General features: G+C 45.7%; 1 long non-coding RNA gene across 1 annotated transcript; it reads right to left on the reverse strand.

Moving 5' to 3' along the window:
- Positions 1-58: 58 nt before the first annotated feature.
- On the reverse strand, positions 59-21,092 carry LOC144295002 (uncharacterized). The gene is made up of 5 exons (XR_013362345.1): positions 20,748-21,092; positions 20,376-20,524; positions 19,132-19,180; positions 16,241-16,289; positions 59-4,230 (listed from the first exon to the last, which is right to left on the reverse strand). It is a non-coding gene; the product is annotated as an uncharacterized LOC144295002 (long non-coding RNA).
- Positions 21,093-21,963: the final 871 nt, after the last annotated feature.

Genomic DNA, 21,963 nt, shown 5'->3' on the forward strand with positions numbered 1-21,963 from the left:
AGAGAAGTAAAAACAGGATCTACAAGCAAAGATCTACAAGCAAATGTTTATAGCATCTTTATTCACAATTGGCCAAAGAAAAAACAATCCAAACATCATTACCTGGTGAATGAATTCAGAAATTGTGGTATATCCATTCAAGGGAATGCAATGCAGCAATAAAAAGGAATAAATTAACAACACACAGCAATATGAATGTATCTCAGAAAAATCATTCTAAGAAACCAGAGGACACAAAAGACTGCATACTGTATGATTCTGTTTGTATGACATTCTAGAAAAGGCTAGCTTATAGGGACAGAAAGCTGATTCCTATAATGAGGCATAGGAGAAGTTTTGGGGCTCTTAGAAATCTTCCATCTCTTGATTGTGGTAGTAATTATACAACTGCGTACTTAAAACTCATCAAACTGTATAATATAAATGGATGAATTTATTGTGTAACTATTCCTCGATGATCTTAAAAAATTTGGGGGGGGGGATGCCTGGATGGCTCAGTTTGTTGAGTGACTGCTCTTGATTTTAGTTCAGGTCATGATCTCAGGGTCAGACTCCGTGCTCAGTTGGGAGTCTGCTTCAGGATTCTCTCTTGCCCCCTCCTTCTGCCCCTCCACTCACTCATGTGTGCACATGTACTCTCTCTGAAATAAATAAATCTTAAAAAGAAGAAGGAGAAAAATTGTCAAGACTAGGCAAGGTAGGCTAAATAATGACCCCCAAAGATACCCATGTTCTAATCCTTGGAACCCATGAATGTTGCATCATACGGTAAAAAAGATTTTGCAGATGCAATTCAGTTGAGGATCTTGAGATGGGGTTATTATCCTGGATTATCCTGATGGGCTGATCATAAATGTCATTGGAAGAGGGAAACAAAAGGAGATTTGACACAGAGGAGAAGAAGGCCAAGTGACAAGCAGAGTGTAGACGAAGGGGCCAAAGAAGGCTTGGGAGATGGAAGAGGGGGCCACGAGCCAAAGAGTAAGAGGAATACAGCTATAGGAGCTGGAAGAGACCAGGAACAGATTCTCCCTTAGAGTTATGACCCTGCCAACACCTCCATTTGAGCCCAGTGAAACTGATTCGGACTTCTGACCTCCACAACTGCAAGAGAATAAATTTGTTTTGGTTTAAGCCACTAAATCTGTAGTAACTCGTTACAGCACCTATAAGCACCTAATACACCAGCAGACAAGTAATGGCTAGAACACAGATTGCAAGAGTCTTGCTCTGATTTAATGAGAGGCCTTGACGGCTTACATCAGCATCTTCAGATTTCAGTACGGGCAAGAATCATCTGAAGTGCTTTTAAAAATGTAGTGTTTCTCAGCACCCCCATTCCACCTCACTCTTGTCTCCCCATCTCTGCCAGCCTGATTCAGTCAAGAGGGCAGAGCCTGGGCAGCTGTACCTGGGTCTAATGCTAATGCCCCAAACTTCAAGAAACCCTGATCTAGACGCAGCATTTTCTGTTCTCATAGTCATAATTCAGTATGATTACTACTTCTCTTTCTTAGGGGGATCACCTTGTTCCAAACAGCACATTTAGCAGGCTCTCAGCAAAGCATATTTATTTATTTATCTATTTGACAGCTCCATAAACTCAAACCTCTTCGATGGCCTCTGTGTTTGCTGAGTGAATTCCACATTTGCCATCCTTGCTATAATCCTACTCTTAATCTAATTTTACTAAAAGCCATCAGTATGGGAGCCTGTTTCGGCCAGGCACGTCAGTCATTTTACCCTATAAATCCCATGGCTTCACTTGCTCTTTTTGGATTTTACAAACACCAACAGCAGATAGACTTTCTGAATCATGAAGAGGAGGCCAGGTGAAACAACTGTTAAAATGTAGACATACACACACATGGAAATTGTGCCTTTTTGTATTTTGTTTCTGTATTCTATCCATGAGGTCCAGAGCTCATCTAGATAAAGTACTAGCATCTGGCAAATCCCGCGGACAGCCATGCACCTCCCTTTTAGGCATCTCTTGGTCCATCAGATGCCACTTCTCTCTGCCCAACTGAAGTTCCATGCTGGTTGGAATGGAGCTCCTATAACCAGGCAACAGGACCAGCCTCCCCCTTGGGGCATGGCAGGGTCAGCACTCGCTGCAGGAAATGGGTATAGACCAACCTGAGGAGCCTCTCATATTAGTGATGAGATGACTGCACTTGACTTTCGGACTGATATAAGGAGTGGGTCAACGATGTGAAATCAGTAGAGCTTGAGACCCCTCTCTTTGCTTCCACTGGATGATAGCTAAGAGAAGCCTGCAAATGTCTAGGCACTAGTGTGAGATGCATTTAATGTGATTAGTGAAGCTGACAGCTTGCTTAGTTTGAAACACAGCCAGCGAAAACCCCGGCCCGGTCAGATAACAATTGAAAAGAAACAAAAGTGAGACAGAGAAGAGAAAGAGGTAATTTTAAGGCCAGAATTACCACAGTTCCATTTGTATACAAGCTAATTTATGTTTCCATGAGAATCTGCCCAGCTACTCTAGCAGTTTTAGCAATGCGTTGCTCTACCCATGTTTATCAAATATTTAAACATCCCATTTTTATTGAGCCATAATGTCTGTTGAATATGTAAGCAAAAGAAGAAGGATGAATTTTCTTTCTCACAGCAAGAATACAATGGCAACTCTTTGCTCCTGATCTATTTCCATTTGTACAATAAAGTCACGTTTGAATACTCGTATTTGCTAGAAAAAAAATAAGTCATTCTGACTTCCATAAATACGTATTACCTAAGTCCAGATCCGCTGATTGATCTATCACAACATTAATTGATCAGCATAGCATCTGTCTGTCCATTTATTCATCTGAGAGAGAAGCAGATGACATATAATTAGTTCCATAATGGAATAACCCTTTTCCTCCAATTAGCATAGCCGTGAATGTGATAGGAAGGTTCTAGTTCTTGGAGGCAAGTAAATATTTATGATTTTTTTGTACCAGTGGTAACAAATCAGTTTAGGGACTGCACATCTCCTGTTTAAAATGAGTATCATTGGTTAGAAATATCCATTTGGAGGGTGGCACCTAGGAGACAGTCTGTAAACCACCATCGCAAAAGACTGCAGCTCCGGTAAACTACACCAGGGCCCAAACCACCTTGCTCATTATGATGGACAGTAATCAGTGAACTAATAAAACGATTGGAGCTGAAATCATATTTTGCATTCACGGCAGCAATAGAATAACGAATAAGCCGTAGAGATGAATATACATATTCATTTTCCCTCTCTACGACACACGCAAACCTTGCTTTCTCGCCTTCTAGCCGTGTGAGAGTCAACACAACGTTTGATGCATTGAAATACAGTGGCAAATCGTGTCTGATGAAGGAGATGGCTCCTGCTCTAGTGCTTTCTGTTCACTGAGGATTAGCAAAAGGTTTGTGAGGGTCTCTCTCAAGGAAGGCCAAATCATAATTCCAAGTCCAGAGGTCAGGAATTTATTTTCATGGTGTCAAAAGCATATTTTAAAGATGTAATGTGTATCCCGGTGTCCCCTGGCTGACGGGGTGGGTGTGCTCCTTGTTAACAAAGATAACTGAGGTTTTATGACACAGAGTTTGGGTCAAGAATGAGAAGTTTTGAAGATTTACATTTTTCTTCAGCATTGACCTTTTGGCTTTATTCCTTAATTAAGCAAAGACATGGCAGCAAAAGGGAGTATTATGGGCCTGCTGTATCCCCAGGGCGTTATGAGATACCAGACACAGTTAAGCTATCTCAAGACAACCATGTTCTCTGGAGTTACTTTATTGCTATTATAAAAAATCTTTATTATGGGAAAAAAATATGTATTTTTATGCCAGAAGCAGATGAAGATGACAGGCTGTTGAATGGTAGTTTCAGTTGAGCCTCATGCCCACAGAGATTGTAAAACACCCAAGACTAAGGGAGGCCTCCTGATAGAATCTTAAGAAACCTAAAGGGGTATATTAATCTTTGTGAAATTCATAGTTGGAACAGGCTACCATTAACTGGCACTTTCCAGTTATCAAGATATTTTATGAAACTGAAAAAAGTCCCATTACACTTGCTAACAGGGCCAACTTTGAGGGTGTGGCGAATGAAATAACCTCTTTCCAGATGGCCTCCTCGACTGTAAGGACCTTGAGATCCTTAATCCCCAAAGATGCCTGCTGCTTTTCTTATGTGCTGCATACAATGGCCCTCGTGCAGAAGCCTCTGTGTGAGTTTGCTTTTCTTTCCTAAGGACAAGAAAACCGATCATTAGAAGGCTGCTCTTTTCTCTTAAAGATCTGGCACTTTTCAATTTGTTTTATTGTTTTTAAAGCAACTATGCTGCCCTTTCCCCTCTGGGAAAAAAAAAATCATCTTTGCCTACACTACTCACACCTCTTTCGGTTAATACCAAAATAAGACACCTTTTTTTTTTTTTAAAGATTTTATTTATTTATTCATGAGAGACATACAGAGAGAGAGAGGCAGAGACACAGGCAGAGGGAGAAGCAGGCTCCATGCAGGGAGCCCAACGCGGGACTCGATCCTGGGTCTCCAGGATCAGGCCCTAGGCCGAAGGCGGTGCCAAACCACTGAGCCACCAGGGCTGCCCAAGACACCTTATTTTAAAAGTGTTTTCCCTTAAACTTTTCATCGTGAGCTTCCTTTGCTACCAGGAAAGGCTGAGGTACTTGTTTATGGGCTGGTCTTTGTGTTCATGACGTATGTTTCATTCCCTCTGGATTCCAGGAGTTTGAGGTGGTTCTTGCCTTTCTCTTCTCATGGCTTTTACTGCTGGGGCTTCCAGGGTGGGCCGGGGGGGAGGGGAGAAGGGGAGGAACCTGTCCCCTCTGCATCTGCAGAACAGGGACAGAGAGAATTCTTTCCGATCTACCCCTGGGAGGAAGAGGAGAATTGGGATCCCTCACCCAACTTTGCATCCTGAATGGGGAAGTGGGTCCCCACGATCCATGGATTGCTCGAAGCAGTGAACAGAGGTAAGTAAACAGGGAAGCTTTAGAATCTTTTGGTTGGCAAACGGGTCCCGGTTTCTACATAAAGAAAGACTGGTGCTGGTTGTTTCTTCTTCTTCTCTTTTCCTTTCCCCTTCCCTTCCTCCTCCTCCTCCTCCTCCCCCTCCTCCTCCTTCCCTTCCTTCTCCTCTTCCTCCTCCCCTTCCTCCTCCTTCCCTTCCTCCTCCTCTTCCTCCTCCTCCTCCTCCTTAAGTCACTTGATCCTCACCTTGCTCAGCAGATCTCTCACGAGGAAGTCTCCCCCTCCACTTTGCCCAAAGTCGGCCATCTGGGAATGGGGTGCGCCTAGGGGTCCTCAACCCGTCCTCTCTCTGGGCTGCCCCGCAGGAGCTCTATAGGCCAGTCTCACTGCACATATCTGTACACACCTTAGAATCTCCCAGCTTTAGGCAAGGGCTCACTTTTTGGCTGTTTTTCCAGTACAACAAAACAGCATCCTGGGGATTTGGAATGGCCCTTTGGGTCATAATGAGATTTCACCAGTTGATCCAGCAAGTTCTTTGTGCCGAGCCTACTCTGGGTAGTGCTCCGCGAGGAGGCGGTAGGGAGGCTTCAAGAGGACACGTGCTCCTTGCTTCTGTCAGGGTATCAGTGGTATTGGAGGAGAGGAATATGTGCCCCTCTGACCCTACAGAATGGAAAGCTGAGGGTGTCATTTAGCGCTTTGTTTGGGAACCAGCAAGAGAAGTTCCACCTGGACCTAGGAAGAGACGGAGCGAGAGGGGATTTGGGATTCATGAGGAATGGACTCATGAATTAGAGAAAGTCTTGTGGCTGATTTTATGCTCTGCAGCCTTAGATATTAACGTTACTTACTGCAGAAAACTTTTGCTGGGGACCAGTTTCCTGGCAAGAATGTCACTTTCACTTTGTTTCATTATATTTTGGACAGAGTCTGTTTCCCGGTGCAGATTTTGCTGGCTCCATCCTTAAGAAAGATGCTCGAATTGCACACATCGTCATCAAGCCGTTCAGTACATAGCTCCATGTTTCTTCCCAAATACCAAGTGGCGTCCAGGCGGGCCTGTGAGCCACTCCAAACGTGGAGATCTCTCCTTCTGTTGTGAAAGCGGAGTAATCTCAGGAGATTGATGTCACGGAATATCCCTCAAGCATAGCTGTCAAGTATATAGATTCAAAAATTCACCATTTCATTTTATCAATTTTCAGAGCTTATTGAGTTACTTATGTGTTTCTCCTCTTCCAAAATGCTATGCGTTCTTCCTGCGGTGCTCTTTTATTTGGAAGACCCCAACGCAGGCCACCCAGGAGTCAAGGGAAAAAGCCTTCCTATAAGAACCAGTGTGAGCAATGTCAAAAAAAATGTGGTACAAAGCTGACAGAAAAGCAAGTTCTAGTTTTCCTATTTCTGGAGGATTATATCAAACGGGTTTAAAATAATGAAAATATCTGGTCTCTCTGCATGTGGTAGCAGAAAGGTGACTGCCACCAATGAGACGATGTTATACGGACTGGATGTATTACATAAAACACTTGAAATGTTATGTACATAACAATGTTAGAGTACTTGGTCTTTTGGAACAAAATGGACCAAAGTAACTTATAAATTGGCATCTTGACTCAAGGTTTGAATGGAAATAGCCAAGAAACCATAAGGCAGACACAGAGCCTGTCTATTATTTCTCATTAGTATCACCACCTTTTTCTGATTTTTTTTTTTTTTTAATGCTGCTGAGGAGTTGTAAAAAGTAGGTTTTGAACAAGGCAGGTATTGATTAGCATATGCAAAGGAGACTTCTGGATACTTGATCATTTGGTAAGAGGTACCCAAAGACAGAATCTGGATCATTATTAGAAAGAAGTAACATACTGACGTCATACACACACACACACACACACACACACACCCTGTCAGATCTACTTCCCAACCTTAGGCCTGATTAATGGGAATCCCAAAGAACTTCCATTCGGATTGGATTGTTGACTTGGGCATCCCAACTCAGTTCCACTGTAGGTGATGTTATTTCCGGCTATTAAGGCCCATGGTCCAGCAGCATCAATAGAAAAGAAATTACAACGCCTTGCACTTGGCAAAGTGTTTGCTGTGGAGGATTCCTGAGTTTCCCAAATTCTCCTGGTCATGGGGAACTCAAGGAAAGGAACATTTTATTCTTTTTGCCACCAGCGGTTGTTTACACCTTATAGTTAGCAAGTGCCAACAGGGGCGACTGGCTTTCTTTTTTGCTGTTGTCCTTGTTTTCTTTTGTTTTTAATAGATTTTTACTCAGTGAGTCCAGAACTTAAAGTGAGCCTGCATTTTGCATGAAAGCGACATCAACAGATGACGTTACAGGGTGATTAGGTGACATGAGCCTAACCGGTTTCTGATCCAGAACATTGGTTTGTCAGCCCCTGTTTTTTGTCGTTCTGTAGTTCATTACACACGCGCGTGCACACGGGCACACAAATGTGGGCAGCAGTGAAATGATGTTAGAATTGCTGAAGAATGATAAGTAAGGAAAGTGTGTTTAAGTGGGTTCAGCTCTTGAGTCCAACACTTAAAATCCTGAGGACAAACCATCACCAACAGCAATCTTGGCGGCGCTTGTGCGTCAGTCATTAGAATTCTGTTGCGATGTTTACCGCTCCTTCTTCCTTAAGAAACTGGGTCACCTGCTCTGCCCGAGCCCGCAGGGAAGTCAGAAAGCCCGCGTGCGAGCTAACGTGGCAATGCATTTTAAGAAGCACCCGCTCCTACGAGGTGGGGAGGCCATCCCTGGTCGGGCTTCGCGGGGCCGCGGCGCGCGAGGAGCGGGGTCCCCTCCTCGCTGCGCGGGGCCGCCCGTCGCCCCGGTCCCGGGGGAGCCGGGCCCTCGCGCTCCCTCCAGGATGGGACAGGATATGACAGCCCGGTTTGTGCACCAGCATCCTTAATATTTCCTTCCTTTCAGAAGCAAATAGAGCGTTCCCTTATCTGAATGCTAATTTCCTAGTTAAAAACCCTCCCTTGCTGACAAGGGACTGAAAGAGTTTTAAATCACAGATGTAGAGTATCAAATGCAATAATGCTCTTGCAATAGTGCATTGAAGCCTCAATTAATTAACCCTTGGGCTAAGTAGGCAGGTACACGGCGGTGGCCGCAGGCGGTGGATGGATGAGATTTAAATGTGCATCTCATTTCCCCAGCACGGAGCCTGCCGTTTGGTTCAGAAAGGAGTCATTTTGCACACTCGCCTCATTTACTCGCCGCTTTAATCCTCCTAATTCCACCTGAGATCGGGGGAGAATTGAAAAGGAAGGCGAGGAGCAGGGGCTGCGGGCCGGGCTTTGTGGCGCGCGGTCCCCGGGGGCCGGGCCTCCAGCGGGTCTGGCCTCGGAGCAGGCGTCGGTGGGAACCGAGCGCGGCCAGCTCCGGGCGGACCGGGCCGCGGGCGCGCGTGGAGGGGGGGGGGGCGGGGGGCGGGGCAGGCCCAGCCGGTCCGGGCGCCGACCCCAGGCCGCAGCCCTGGGCGTGCAGGCGGCGGGGCCCGGGGGCGGCCGCGGGGGGCGGGGGGGTGGTCGCGGGTTCGAGGCCCGCGTCCCAGCGCCGACTAGGTGTGACTCTCCAGCTCATTTCTCTCCACGCGATTTACCATCTGTGAACTCGTCTTTAACCTAATAAAAATCATCTAGCTTTTGACTAACAAGAAAAGGAAACAGTGCTCATTGTGGGGTTTGGGGAAAATGGCTTCACTAATGTGCAGGATGAGAACGGAGTGATTTATAGGCGGATTTAACCGTGGGCTATGATTAGGGGGCCGGTAGTAAGTGCATTAGATGTCTAAGTGTGGCAATAGAGTAAATAGGCGTTTTATTTATCGCAGTGCCAGGGGCCTCTTAGCGGAAGAGCGCTTCTCCAAATTGAAATATAGCGGAGTTTACCCTCCTGATTAGGGCCTCCGCGCAGCCCAAGGCTATCAGCTAAGCAGAAACCACGCTCGCTGACACCTAATTGTCACTGGATTAATGTGCAAACAGGGACGGCGAACAGCGACAACAAATAACCCGGTGTCAGAGCCGTTGGTGGCAGTGTCCACTCGCAGTGACTTGGGGCCAAATTGGAGTTTATGTGTCACAACGGGATCCCGGCGCGGCGCCCCCGCCGAGGGCCACCTGTGCGCGCGCCCGCAGGCCGAGGGCGCAGCGCCTTGACCTTCCTGTTGTCGTTTCTGCTTTCTGCTCCCGAATTCACGGCTCCCAAGACACAGTTGTGCGAACCGGGTCCTTCTCTCCAGGATCTTGCGACTTTGGCCCGCGTCTCCGCATAACGTTTAGCTGCCCCGTTGGGAGCGCGGGTCGCGGGGTCGGGGGGAGGGCGCGGGGTGCAGGGGACGCGGGGGGGGGGCGCGAGGGGCGCGGGGGGGGGCGGGGGCCGTCTCCGCAGCCCCGGAGCGCGACGCCCGCCCCCACCGCCCAGGCCCCGGCTCCGTGGTGACCCCGCGCCCGGCGGCCCCACCTTAAAGGCCCGAGAACCCCGAAGCAAATGCTGGATAGGTTACCAGCCGGGAAGTTCTTGGGCTCACTCATTTTTCTCCTACAATTAGCCATTTAGGGAGGGAAAAAGTCACAAATACATGAATTATGTTCCTAAATGTATTTCTAAAGTTCTTAAGTTTTATTGAGCATGAAAGTTGGTCTTTCCCTGCGTTAAGGACTGAAGACGCTATAGAACTAGCTAGTAGCTCAATGGTGCAAAGTCTTATGATTTAAACTTGACATTTGCAATTTTTTGCCGTAAAATATTACTTTCTTTATTTCAAGACTTTAGTTGAAAACCTCGTAATTCCTTTTAAGCTCCATTTGATTGTCAATTGCACAACTCTCTCTAAAGCTTAGGGCTTATGATTTTCATACACACATGATTTATGCTTTTTGTGTCACAATATAATGTACTTTGGTACAGCTCCCACTTATTTCTCTTGCATCACGAGAGCCTTCCCCTTTAGAGGCTGGGATTTTTATAGTGAAGCTATGAATGAGTTGTGACCTGGCTGTAGATTCCCTTGAATTGTCCGAAATTGCCTTTTTCGCTGCCACAGCCAGCCTTCTGTGCCACTCCATTTAATATGTTTTCAGAAAATGGTGATCCGGCTATCTGCATATTTGGATAACAGAGGCAAATAAATTTTCACTATTGAAAATTTCAGTAGCTGGCTGCAGAAAGCCCGTGCACTGCCTCTACTGCGGACAAGGATAGCAGAACATATTCTAGAAGTTGCAAAACCTGAAATTCCTTTTAACCCATTTGCTGCAAGAAAATCATAAAGCTGGATCTGCAAGTGATTTACTAACAATATGCTGAATGATTTCAATGTAGGTTTAATCCGGGCAGAGAACCATAAATCCATCCAAGCTGCTGATTGGACATAAAACTTAAGCTCCTGACCCCCATGAGAACAACAATACATAACCAACATATCCGCAAATGGATACTAAGTTTTCTGAAAAGATTAATAATATATATTGTTGTGATAAAAATTGGAATGCACACAGGAAACATTTAGTTCATCCAATTATTACACTTTGTAGATCTTATTTTGTGAACTCCTAGATGTGGAAGGAAGTTTAGAGACCATTGAACCCTCTTTACAGATGGCAAAACTAAGACCCAGAAGGTCCGATGCCTTGCTCCGTGTCACACAGACATGCACAACTAAAGTTTCTACCTATTCCTCAGATATATTATTATTCCAATCAAGCCGTAAACACTGTAGGCATACGAGAAAAAAATCAAATGTTTTTGTCCTACTGGTCAATTTTAGTTATTTGGGCATTTAAACGCTAGACAGCTTTTCTGGCATATAAAAATGAATTTTTTAATAACTAAGAAATAATCGAAAGTGGGCATTATTCTTTGCTAATTTATCTGGAAATCATGGAGCAGAATTAAAAATTTAAGGAGATTTTCAGTATTTGAAAGAGTTGCTATATGGCAGTTATTTGAGACTGAAGTCATATTATTCCTCTGCCAGTTTTCTGCTCCTTTGATCGCCTACTCTTTCTACTTTGGGACTTTTGACCTCCTTCAGACTTTACGGGGGGAAACTAAGACTCGAAGAAATTGACTTTATCATTAATTAATAAAATATTTCATGGAGAACTTAGGACAAAACTGTCATGCTTACCCATGGCTCTCTCTGGATCCTACTACAATGGGTTACCACCAAGGAATATTTGGCAGGTTTTTAAATAATTCTGCTGAAGACTTACAGATTTATTTATATGATAATCACTCCTGGAGTTTCAAGGATTGCCTTTGGTGTACAGACTTTAGGATATGTCTGAATTATTAAGCTTCCCCCTGTTTGATGTGGCTAGGTTTTAAGAGGGTTGAGTAAACTGACATAAATTATGTCAACCAAGAAAAAAATGAGTCACCTGGAATTTTGAGTATGACTAAATCTAGATTTAAAATTAAAAATTTTTATTAAATCGGAAATTTCTGGCAAAGTGGTCGGACTCTGGGAAATATGTTCATTTTAAGGAAACTGCTGAAATCTAAGGTTGGCCCACCAACGGGGCCGTGAGTCTTGCCAGTCTAAACTAGAATGTATACTGACCCGTCCACACCCCCCCTTCCCCCGACTTCTCCCTCCCCCACCCTGAGTTCTTGAGAATTTCAAAACCAGTCATCAAAATAACCAGTACTAGGTTTATAACTAGGCACAACAAACTGAAATGATTTCAGTTTCCTAGACTGAAATGATTGCACAAAACTCCGTAAAAGGAAAGAAGAGGGTGAAGCTACTCTGGAGTTATCCATGAAGGTGAACAACTCGGAACCATTATAATCAAAGCCATCTCGGAGGGAAGGACCAGGTGGTGAAGAGAAAAGAGCAGGGCTGTGTGACACGGGTGGGAGGTGGGGGTTTGTATGGTCCAGGTGCTCCAAGCGCCTAGTGGGTGACCTTGGGCAGACTGCTGTCCACCAGCCACAGCTGTCTCCTAAGGCCACCAGGGGTGTAGGCACACAATTTCTTGAGGTGAGGTCTGTGAGCCCTCCAAGTGGACACCCAGCAAATCCCCCCCCAGGGAGCTCTGGTGCCCTCTGGAGTTTAAAATGCTTGTACAAAGGACCTACACATTTTCTTGTCAATGTAAGGTTTTAATCACTTCTGCTGCAGCAGTTTGAACTCTCATATTACAGTTTGAGGAAAAGACCTGAACAGACACTGATGACTGATTTAAAAGACTCCTTCAGACCACAGGAGTACTTCGTCAGGCATAGTCTTCGAGGGCTTTCTTCCTAGATACAGGTGGGTGGGAGACTGTCAGCGGTCACCACTGTTTGCTTAGAAAGCTCTTGTGGACATGTGCTCTCTCCTCTCTCTCTCTCTCTCTCTCTCGTCGGCCACAATCTTTTTGGTATTTAACAAAAAGTAGTTTGTGGGTTAAAAATATTGTAAGATATCTTCGCCCTGAGTTTTTCACCTATTTAAACTACTATGGCATATCTTTAAGAAATATCATGAATTTGTGTGTATGGTAACATGATTGGGGGGGGGGGGACACTTTTTACCTTTTGAAGTAAAATGAAATTCCAAAACAACCCAGATCAATATGCTTTCAGGATTGTGCAAGGATCCCAGTTCTTAACATCATAAAATGTCACGCATCTATATATTTTCCTACTCAAACATAATTAAAGGCAGACAGTGTACCGTGTTGCAAACAGGCATATTGTTCTTTGGAAAGCAATTTTTAGAAATTACTTTTTTCTACCCTGATGTCAGAGAGCTGATTTCATTTTTATGTTATAGCTGGATTTTAAAGTCTAATAGACATTTCCTGGATGAGGCCTACAAGCTTTCTCCTACTCAGTGTCAGTTTGCGTTCTTACATGGTTAAAATGAGAGCAAAAATATTGGTAAGCAGTAAGCAGCCCTTTCCATCATGTTTAATATTGCTCTTGGAGGAATAGTATATTGTATGCTTTCTGCACACTCTTTGTAAGGTAGGATTTTTTTTTTTTTTTTTTTACTTGAGGGAAGTTTTTTCTAAGAGCACATCTTTTTAATGGTATACTTTCCTCTTCTCAGTGAGGGACTATTGATTGAGTGGACACCGCTTACTGTAGCTGTTCTGAGCTGCCAGCAGCAGAGTTTCCTGTGATTGATTTTATATAGCACCTTTTATACTTGAGAAATCCCAAAGCACTTAACAAAGCCGTGAGTGAACTTGATGCTGATAGTGATGGCGAACGCAAACACGGCCAATGGCACAAACCCACAGCAGTTCACACTGCTCCAGCTTCTTGAACTCTCCAGAGGGCCTGTTGGTCAGGCCACACCCATTCTCTCTGGTCTGCCCAGACTCTCCAGAATGGAAGGGACATCTAGCCATCTTCTAGCACATACCTGGTCAGTACGATGACCAGCCCTACACTCCTCCAGCCAGGTGAGATAGGCCCCCTTAGGCAGCTTCCAGAGAGCCGATTACTCTCTAGGCTTCTCTGTCCTCACTGGTTCAGTACAGAGCACGATTCAGTGGTCCTGTCCAATCAGAGGTTCTAAGACTCTCTGATTTCATGAGTATCTCTTGCACCCTGAGGAGATGCATAGCGTTATGTCAGGCCCCTGCCCTGGAAAGGAAAGATGCTTTGGATAACTTTAGTATAAGGTTAGTGTAAAAGCAAACAAGACCTCTCCAGAAATGCATGACAGGTCCCCCTCAGAAGGACAGTACATCATTGCTCCTTTCTCTAACTCCTAGCCCAGTGCTTAGCACAGGTAACACCTCAGCAAATGTTTGTTGAGTGACTATCTGCTCATGCCAAGTGTCCTTTCAATGTCAGAGAAAGCAAATTTCAGTCCAGAATAATGGATGTTCACGGCCTGGCACCATTGATCTTAGCAATGAGCATGCAAAATAAGCACGACTTGTCCCCATAGAAACAGCAAAAGTGGGACAAAAATCATGCCCTCTTTTTTTTTTTTTACTCTAGTTCCTGATGCCAAAGACTGAAGCGGCTTGTTTTCCCTGTAGATTGGTGACAAAGGAAGAGGAAAGGGCATTAAGCTCACGGAGAACTCTGGTCTGTTTACCTCCAGGAAAATGAATCAGCGGATGGAGAGCTAGGGCACGTCTAAGGAGAGGACACTGTCACCACCTTGGATGAATTGGGAAGAGACAAGGAGACTGAGGAAGCAGAAAGAAAATTATAATATTCTTCCTAGGAATCCCACCCTCATCTTCAAAGATGTGAGCTTCCTTAGGTGTCCCTAGTCAGGAGCAGGAAGGCCCCTGGGAGGGGGTAGGAGAAAGCCAGGCTAGTTCTCTAGCTACGCACCCTCCTTGCCTGGGGAGAGGAGGAGCAGGGACAGTTTCAAGGTGACTGTGTGGGAAGAGTCGGTGGGGTGTCCCCTCTGGCTCCAGCGGGATTCATACCCAAATGTCTGTGTTTCATTACACATCTCATCACCCTGTTAGTGTGGTGTTGTTTTTAAAAAGATTTTTATTTATTCATTCATGAGAGACACACAGAGAGAGACAGAGACACAGGCAGAGGGAGAAGCAGGCTCCATGTAGGGAGCCCGACACGGGACTCGATCCCAGGACCCCGGGATCACACCCTGGGCTGAAGGCAGACGCTCAATCACTGAGCTATGCAAGTGCCCCGGTTAGCAAGTTTTAAAAGAGAAAGAGAATATCTAAGAGAAAATGAGTGTGTGCGTTCCTCTTCACCTCTGCTTTCTTTTCTTCGTACACGTGGCCATGGCTTTGGAGTTCATTTTCAAGGTAACAATTTACTTTTGTCTCACATGATGTGTTGGCATCTGTCATCTCCTTTGGTCTTTGAATGACTCGGGGAGACTGATGGAATTATTATGCCCATTTTACAGATGAGGAAGCTGAGGCCCAGAGAGAGGGTGAGTGACTTGCCCGAGGTCATGCAGCTAGCAAATGGCACAGCTGGAATTCAAACCCAAGTTACTAAATGCCACAACTCACTCACTGTCTCCTGGGTCTTACTGTCTCCATCTCACACTGAAAAAAATAAACCCTGCTTGAAAAAAGAAAATGTATTGTTATGACATGCTGGCACTTGGAGGATTAAGCTGTGAATGTTTATAGTTGATTTTTGAGCTCACACCACACACAGCTAGCTGCTTATTACTATAAGCTATCAACTAAAATCTCTTCCTCCTCCTGGTTTTTCTTCTTCTTGTCCATCATGGGTCCCTTCTTTGTAGGAACAGAAATAAGTACCTGTGATTTCACCCCTGAGTCCATGGCTACGGGTACTGACCTCTTGAGGCATGGCTTCCTTCAAGACCTCAGTGACTCTCTCTAAGATGTGAAGGCTGAACTAGAATGTTCCAAGCCCCGCTCTGGCACTGAGAGACTGCGATTCTGAGCTGGTGACTGTCCAGAGACCTCCAGCTAAAGAACGAGGCTGAGATGGGTGGTGTGACCAGTAACTTGGTTAAGTTCCACAGTGGCTTGCTGGCTGCTGATGACGGTAGGTCCTGGGCTCAAAGCTGGGCACAGCGACACACACAGCACCAGGTTCCTACCCTCAAGACTATGGGGTCTAGCGGAGCCCCCCAAAAAGGCCTGGAAACGTGCAGCTGTTGTTCACCTGTTTACCTTTTGTTGGAGAATTTGAAGATGTATTCTTGGTACAATATCAATACCTTGGTATCAATATCAATGTCTCGGCACCTGACTAGTCCTTCTCTCTCTGCATTTTTTAAGTCCTATTTAAATAGATGGATATTAGAGGAGACATGACAAAAAGCCATCCTGTTGTGTTCTTGGTAGGCTGCAAAGAAAAGCAATTGCAGAGACCTCAACAGTTAGGGGATATGCCTTGGAAGCCCAGCACAGGGGAGGGGGCCTGGGCATTTGGCCTGGCATGAGCGAGCTGGAGGGGAGCCTGATTACGGGAGCCAGGGCCCACCTCGTGCGGTTTTCTCTAGAAGAAAAGCCGGTCAGAGCCGCAGGGAGTCCTTGCAGGCCAAAGGAGACAAAGTTGTTCCCTGGGAGAGAGTGGCATTTTGGAAAACTGAAAATCACTTCAGTAATATCGTATGTGAGAATCCTTGAAACCGAAAAGAAATGCAATAAACCTCGCGGTTTGAAGGCTTCTTCAATATTTTACAAATCACACAATCATCTCCAGCTTTTGGCACAAAGAAAAATCCACATGACAAACCTTACGGAACATTAGCGATATCAAGATAAGCTACATCTGCCGAATACCAATGAAATTATCCCTACCTGCTGCTGGTGTTTTCGACAATGTGAGGCAGAGGGTCCTTTTTTTTTCCTGTTAAAAATGGAAATCAGCATTTGAGTATTTCATGAAGTTCTTCAGGTTCATTAACAAGGTCAAAATCAATGTTATTTTACTGTTTGGAATCATTTTTGGCGGAACAATGAAAAGAAACCATAGTAGAAGTAGTCTTAATATAATCATTTTCTTTTCATTGTTCTTTATGGGAAAATAATTTGGCCCGAAATTTAGTGGTCCCATCAGGGAGGTGATATCTTTAAAAAGGTGGTCTGAAGGACAGGTTTTACTGTACTTTAATAGGCTTATAGATTAATATAAATCTTAATATTCATAATCTTTACCATTTCTTTTCTCAATATCTGCTCCATCTATACATCTATTTATAATGTATGTTTCAAACACAAGATATACTTGATTTTTATTGAATATACTGATGGTGCTACTGGGACAGCCACTTGACCTAGCTAAAAAAAAGAAAGAAAAGAGCCAAGGGGTCAGATTTCTGGATAGTCTGCTGCTGAAAACAGATTTTTGCAGATAATGCAGTGGCCTGCCTGAAAGCAGATGTCCTTGGAAATTCGCAGTTTGCTATTATTTGTGTAATAATAAAGAAGTAAGGGTACCCCAAGTGGCAAGTGTGAACTGTAGATAATCACGATGAAATGTGGCCTGGCCACCTGAAAGCCTGATTCTTCTAACCACGCATGGAACATTTCCTACCTGTACATGTCCACAAAAGGAAATCACAATGCTAACTAGACATGAATTTTTTTTTATTAGATAAAGAAGAAAACATGTAGATACACATTGCTTGACATGAATTATTTTTATGTGGTTATTTAAGGGAAACACATCTAACTAACTGAGGTTAGTTTTGACTCTGAGATTTCTGGTTTGCCTGTCAGCTTATAATGTTATAAACAGTAAAAGAATTAATGTATTTTGTGTGTGTGTGCACGAGTGTATAAAATTGGTATTTTATATGAAAAGATGTATATTAGAAAAGTAATACATCCTCATTAGAGAAAAACTTACAAAGTGTGGGGGAAAATACATATTCCCACCACCCAGAGATAATTGTGTTGACATTGCTCTCCTCTGTATTGTTCTACACAGGTCAGAGCAGCCTATAAAATTGAAGATGGATTTATTAAATTCTCTTGTATTACTTCACTATTTCCGATTATTGGAGGTTTGGGTGGTTTCAGTCTTATCCTATTACTAGAAATATTAAAGATAATCATCTTTTAACCTACCTCTTTGTTTGCATTTCAGATGATCTCCCTAGAGACAGGTCCCAGAGGTAGAATTATTAGAGTAAATGAAGTGAACTTTTTAAGGCTTTTTTTTTTAAGACTTTATTTATTTATTTGAGAGAGAGTGTGTGTGTCTGTGAGAGACAGATCACGAGCAGCGGGGGTGGGGGGGTGGGGGGGTTGGAGGTGGGGGAACAGACTCCCCGCTGAGCAGGGCACCCGATGGGGGACAGGATCCAGGACCTGGGGATCATGAGCCCAAGGCAGATGTTTACCTGACTGAGCCACCCAGGCGCCCCTCTATAAGGCTTTTGATGCATATTGCCGAATTGCTTTCCACAAAGCTTAGGCCAATTTATAGTATAAACTTATTTTAATTAAATTCAATGTATTTCACCCACGTTACTGAAACAAGAGTGGTTTCAGCTTTCCAAAACAGTGATCTCTTGTGATTTGTCATGGACTTGGGATCTACCGGAGGGAGGTGCACGAGAGGATTGTAGAGGCCACTCTGCGGTCTTCAAGCGCTTCTTCAGCGCTTCAGCTGACTTCTTTCAGTCACAGAAAGGCCTATCTTTCTTTCTTTTTTAAAATTATGTGGTCCTGGGGATCCCTGGGTGGCTCAGTGGTTTAGCGTCTGCCTTGGGCCCACAGCGTAATCCTGGGGTCCTGGGATCGAGTCCCACATCGGGCTCCCTGATGGAGCCTGCTTCTCCCTCTGCCTGTGTCTCTGCCTCTCTCTCTGTGTCTCTCATGAATAAATAAATAAATTAAATAAATAAATAAATAATAAAATCTTTTTAAAAAAAACTTATGTGGTCTTCATAGTATTTAGTAGCTTAAATAGTGATATTTTTAATGAAGGGAAGATAACTTGAATACTTAGCTATGCGTTTTCTTCACCTTTATTTATTTAATGAGAAGAAACCCTGGAATTTATTATTAGAAAAATGAGACTTGGGACGCCCTGGTGGCTCAGCGGTTGAGCGCCTCCCTTCGGCCCGGGGCCTGATCCTGGAGACCAGGGATCGAGTCCCACATCAGGCTTCCTGCACGGGGCCTGCTTCTCCTTATGCCTAGGTCTTTGTGACACAGAGAGAGAGAGAGAGGCAAAGACCTAGGCAGAGGGAGAAGCAGGCCCGGTGCAAGAAGCCTGATGTGGAACTCGATCCCCGGTCTCCAGGATCAGGCCCCGGGCCGAAGGGAGGCGCTCAACCGCTGAGCCACCAGGGCTGCCCAAAAAATGAGACTTTAAAAGTATTTATATTTCCTTGCCCACCCAACTCCTAGCTTTCTTGATTTCAAAGATCTTGTCCCCAACATCCTCAAAAGTATTTGGTTATGTGCACCATGTCACATTCGGGCCCCCTTTGTTGGAAGGCAGGTGGCCTTGTGCCTGCTGATGCCTGTGTGTGGAGGCTGGGCTCCCAGAAAGCTGAGCAATCTCTGCGTTTGTAGCTCCTCCATGCCATCCCTGCATCTGCACGTAATGGGTTCCCCAAACAGGGGAACTGTCTGGTGGTAATATGTTTAGTGTGCCCGAAGCTGTTTAAACCCGTGGTATCATTTAAACACGACCAATTACGCCAAGACTCAACAGTTTGGGGATATGTGCTTACCCATGTCTTGGAACATCTTTGCTCTCTGGCTTTCTACTACATCCTATTTCTGAAAAACAAAAAGAGATGTTGCAAATAGATTTCCTATTTTGAGTTCCCTTAGTCAGGCTGAGAATGACTTTTCACAAGAGGAGGGAAAGGATGATAGTTCTTAAGTCCAGGAGGAACTCCCTTCTCGGAACTTGGTCCAGCATCGACCACAGCTGGCACTGAATGCTTTTCAGGGACACCCTGAGCAAAGTCAAGGGTCGGAGGACTGGAAGAGGCGGTGGCGGGAAACCACCAGCCTTAAAGGATGCTTGTCTTTGTCCAGAGACTCACTACATAGTACATTAGGGACCTTTATTTTATATAAAACAGAGCCTCTTACTATATTTCAAAGTAGTTTACAACTCTGTATAAAATATAACATCTTTACTAGGAGATGGTGCGATATAAACAGGAGGAACACAAGTATTAATACTACCTTCACCATGCATGCCTTCCAAAACACATTTGCTAAGTTTTGTTGTATATAAAAATATATTCTGCTACCAACTTTACTGTCATTGTGTAAAATCACACAAACCAATATATGTAAGTGAATAATTTTACATATAGTTAGTGTCTTTTTTGATTAAGAAAGTCGTTTAAAGGACATATTAATTATGCATCTTATGTATCCTATGTGGCAGAGCAGCTCTGTGAATAGAGACCTGCCAGTTGTTTTGTTAAAATAACAGAATGCAGCTGTGATTAAAAAAAAAAAAAAAAAAAAATGGATGCAGCATATCTGGAAGAGCCACTTTTACTATTAAAAGGGAGGAGGTCAAAGTTGTTGCTTTATTCTGCAAATATAAGATTTTTGGAGGGAGGAGTGTTAGGCCACACAAATGTGTGGGGCACAACGCAGGGAAGGTTTTGTATTTGCTAAAATCCTTCCTGGCTGGGACTCTGATTTAATGGCAGATAGGCCCGGGAAAGTGGCCACTGAAACCAAACAGGAAATAATACACCAAAGGAGAAAATGGTTTTTTTGTTGTTGTTGTTGTTATAGTTGTAATCAGAACCACTGCATTTCCACATTTAAACTTCTTGGGTTTGTAAAATCTCAAGCAAATACCCCCCCACCCCTCCTCATGGCCCCTCACTACCCCCTTACACCCCCCCACTCCCACCCCAGATAAGAATCTACATTTGAAGAAACTGTTTTACAATCAAACTAGAGTTTGTCTTTGTCTTTTCAAAGCAAAACGGAGTTTTACCTGTCCAAGAAAACACTCTCTGGAAGTATTTTCCCCGATGCGAGTTTGACTTTTCAGGGTGTCTGTGGCCAAGTCCCATCTGTGTTCCCCGCTCTGTGGTCTCATTCAGGCTGCCGGTGGTGGCTTTGAATGGGGCAGCTTCACCAAATCTGCATGAAAATTGGGAATTGTCAGCGTAATTCGCCATTTACTGACTCGCTCTCTATACCTTTTGTGTTTTGATCAATAAAAACTTCCGTCCTCTACCTGGTTTAGTAACAACCTGTCCCAAAGCATTATATTTCCCCTAATCTTTGCGAGTTCCGGTTGCACAGTTATCCATTTTCAACGATATTCATTTTAAAAGGTTAACAAACGAGAAGCTAAACCAACCATACAAATAACAGCCCAAAGAACACTCTCCAAAACGTGCTGCTGCGGCGCCATCTCAAATTTAATATTCACGCAGAGGAAGCTAAAGGCCACCACAGCGGGCGGATGAAAGAGTACGGCCGTGCACGGCTCGCTCCTGCTGAAAGCTCTGGAATGTCGCTGAGGGGGCCGCTCCCCACCTCGCCGCGCGCCCTTTCGAGGCGCCCGCACTTGCCCGCCCGCGCCCGCGCCCGCGCCCGCGAGCCGCCCCAGGCCCCTATTGAGTGAATTATCGCGGCCCCTAAATCATCTCCGCGGGGCTTCCTCGAATCCCGTCAGGACGCCCGCGCTCCCCTCCCCCTCCGGCCCCGTCAGGAATTCCTACTTCCCGGGGAGCCGGCGGGGAGGCCCCCCCGCGGGAGCGAGCGCCCGGGCCGGGCGCAGGGGGCCCCCGAGGCTGCGGCGGGGGGCGCGGGGGGCGCGGGGGGGCTCCGGGGGGGGCGCGGGGGCTCCCGGGGCGCCCGGAGCGCGGGCCGGAGAGAATATAAATGTTTCCCTTAACTGGAGGAAACACCGCGCTCACAGGCCGCTTGCGGAATAGATTACGCTAATTTATTAAACACGGTTTGCCTGGTGGCTGAGCCGAGCTGAGTAATGATTTACATTTTTTTTCTTTTAAAAAACATTAATAACAGGAAGTCGGGGGCCACAGCGCCCGAAGCCGGAGGGCAGGTGGCGGCGCGGGGCGGCCGGGCCTCGACTTGGGCCGCGAGCGAGCGCCGGAAGCTCCGGGCCGGGCCTCCGCGGGGCGGGGGTGGGGGGACCCGGTCGGGGGGACCCGGTGGGGGGGACCCGGTGGGGGACCCGGTGGGGGGCGGGAGCGAGCCCGCGCGAGGGGCGGGGGGTGGGGGGAGGGGTAGGACTGAGCCTGTGCTGAGGGGTGGGGGTGGGGGGAGAGAGCCTGTGGGGGGGCGGGGGGAGGGCTGGGGGGGTAGGGGTGGGGGGAGGGCTGGGGGTTAGGGTGGGACTGAGCCTGTGCTGAGGGGTGGGAGGTGGGAGGTGGGGGGGGAGAGAGCCTGTGGGGGGGCGAGGGGAGGGCTGGGGGGGTAGGGGTGGGGGGAGGGCTGGGGGTTAGGGTGGGACTGAGCCTGTGCTGAGGGGTGGGAGGTGGGGGGAGCGAGCCTGTTGGGGGGCGGGGGGGAGGGCTGGAGGGTAGAGGTGCGGAGGGGTAGGAGGG

Source organism: Canis aureus, chromosome 2 (genome assembly GCF_053574225.1).
Source record: "Canis aureus isolate CA01 chromosome 2, VMU_Caureus_v.1.0, whole genome shotgun sequence".
NCBI lineage: Eukaryota > Metazoa > Chordata > Mammalia > Carnivora > Canidae > Canis > Canis aureus.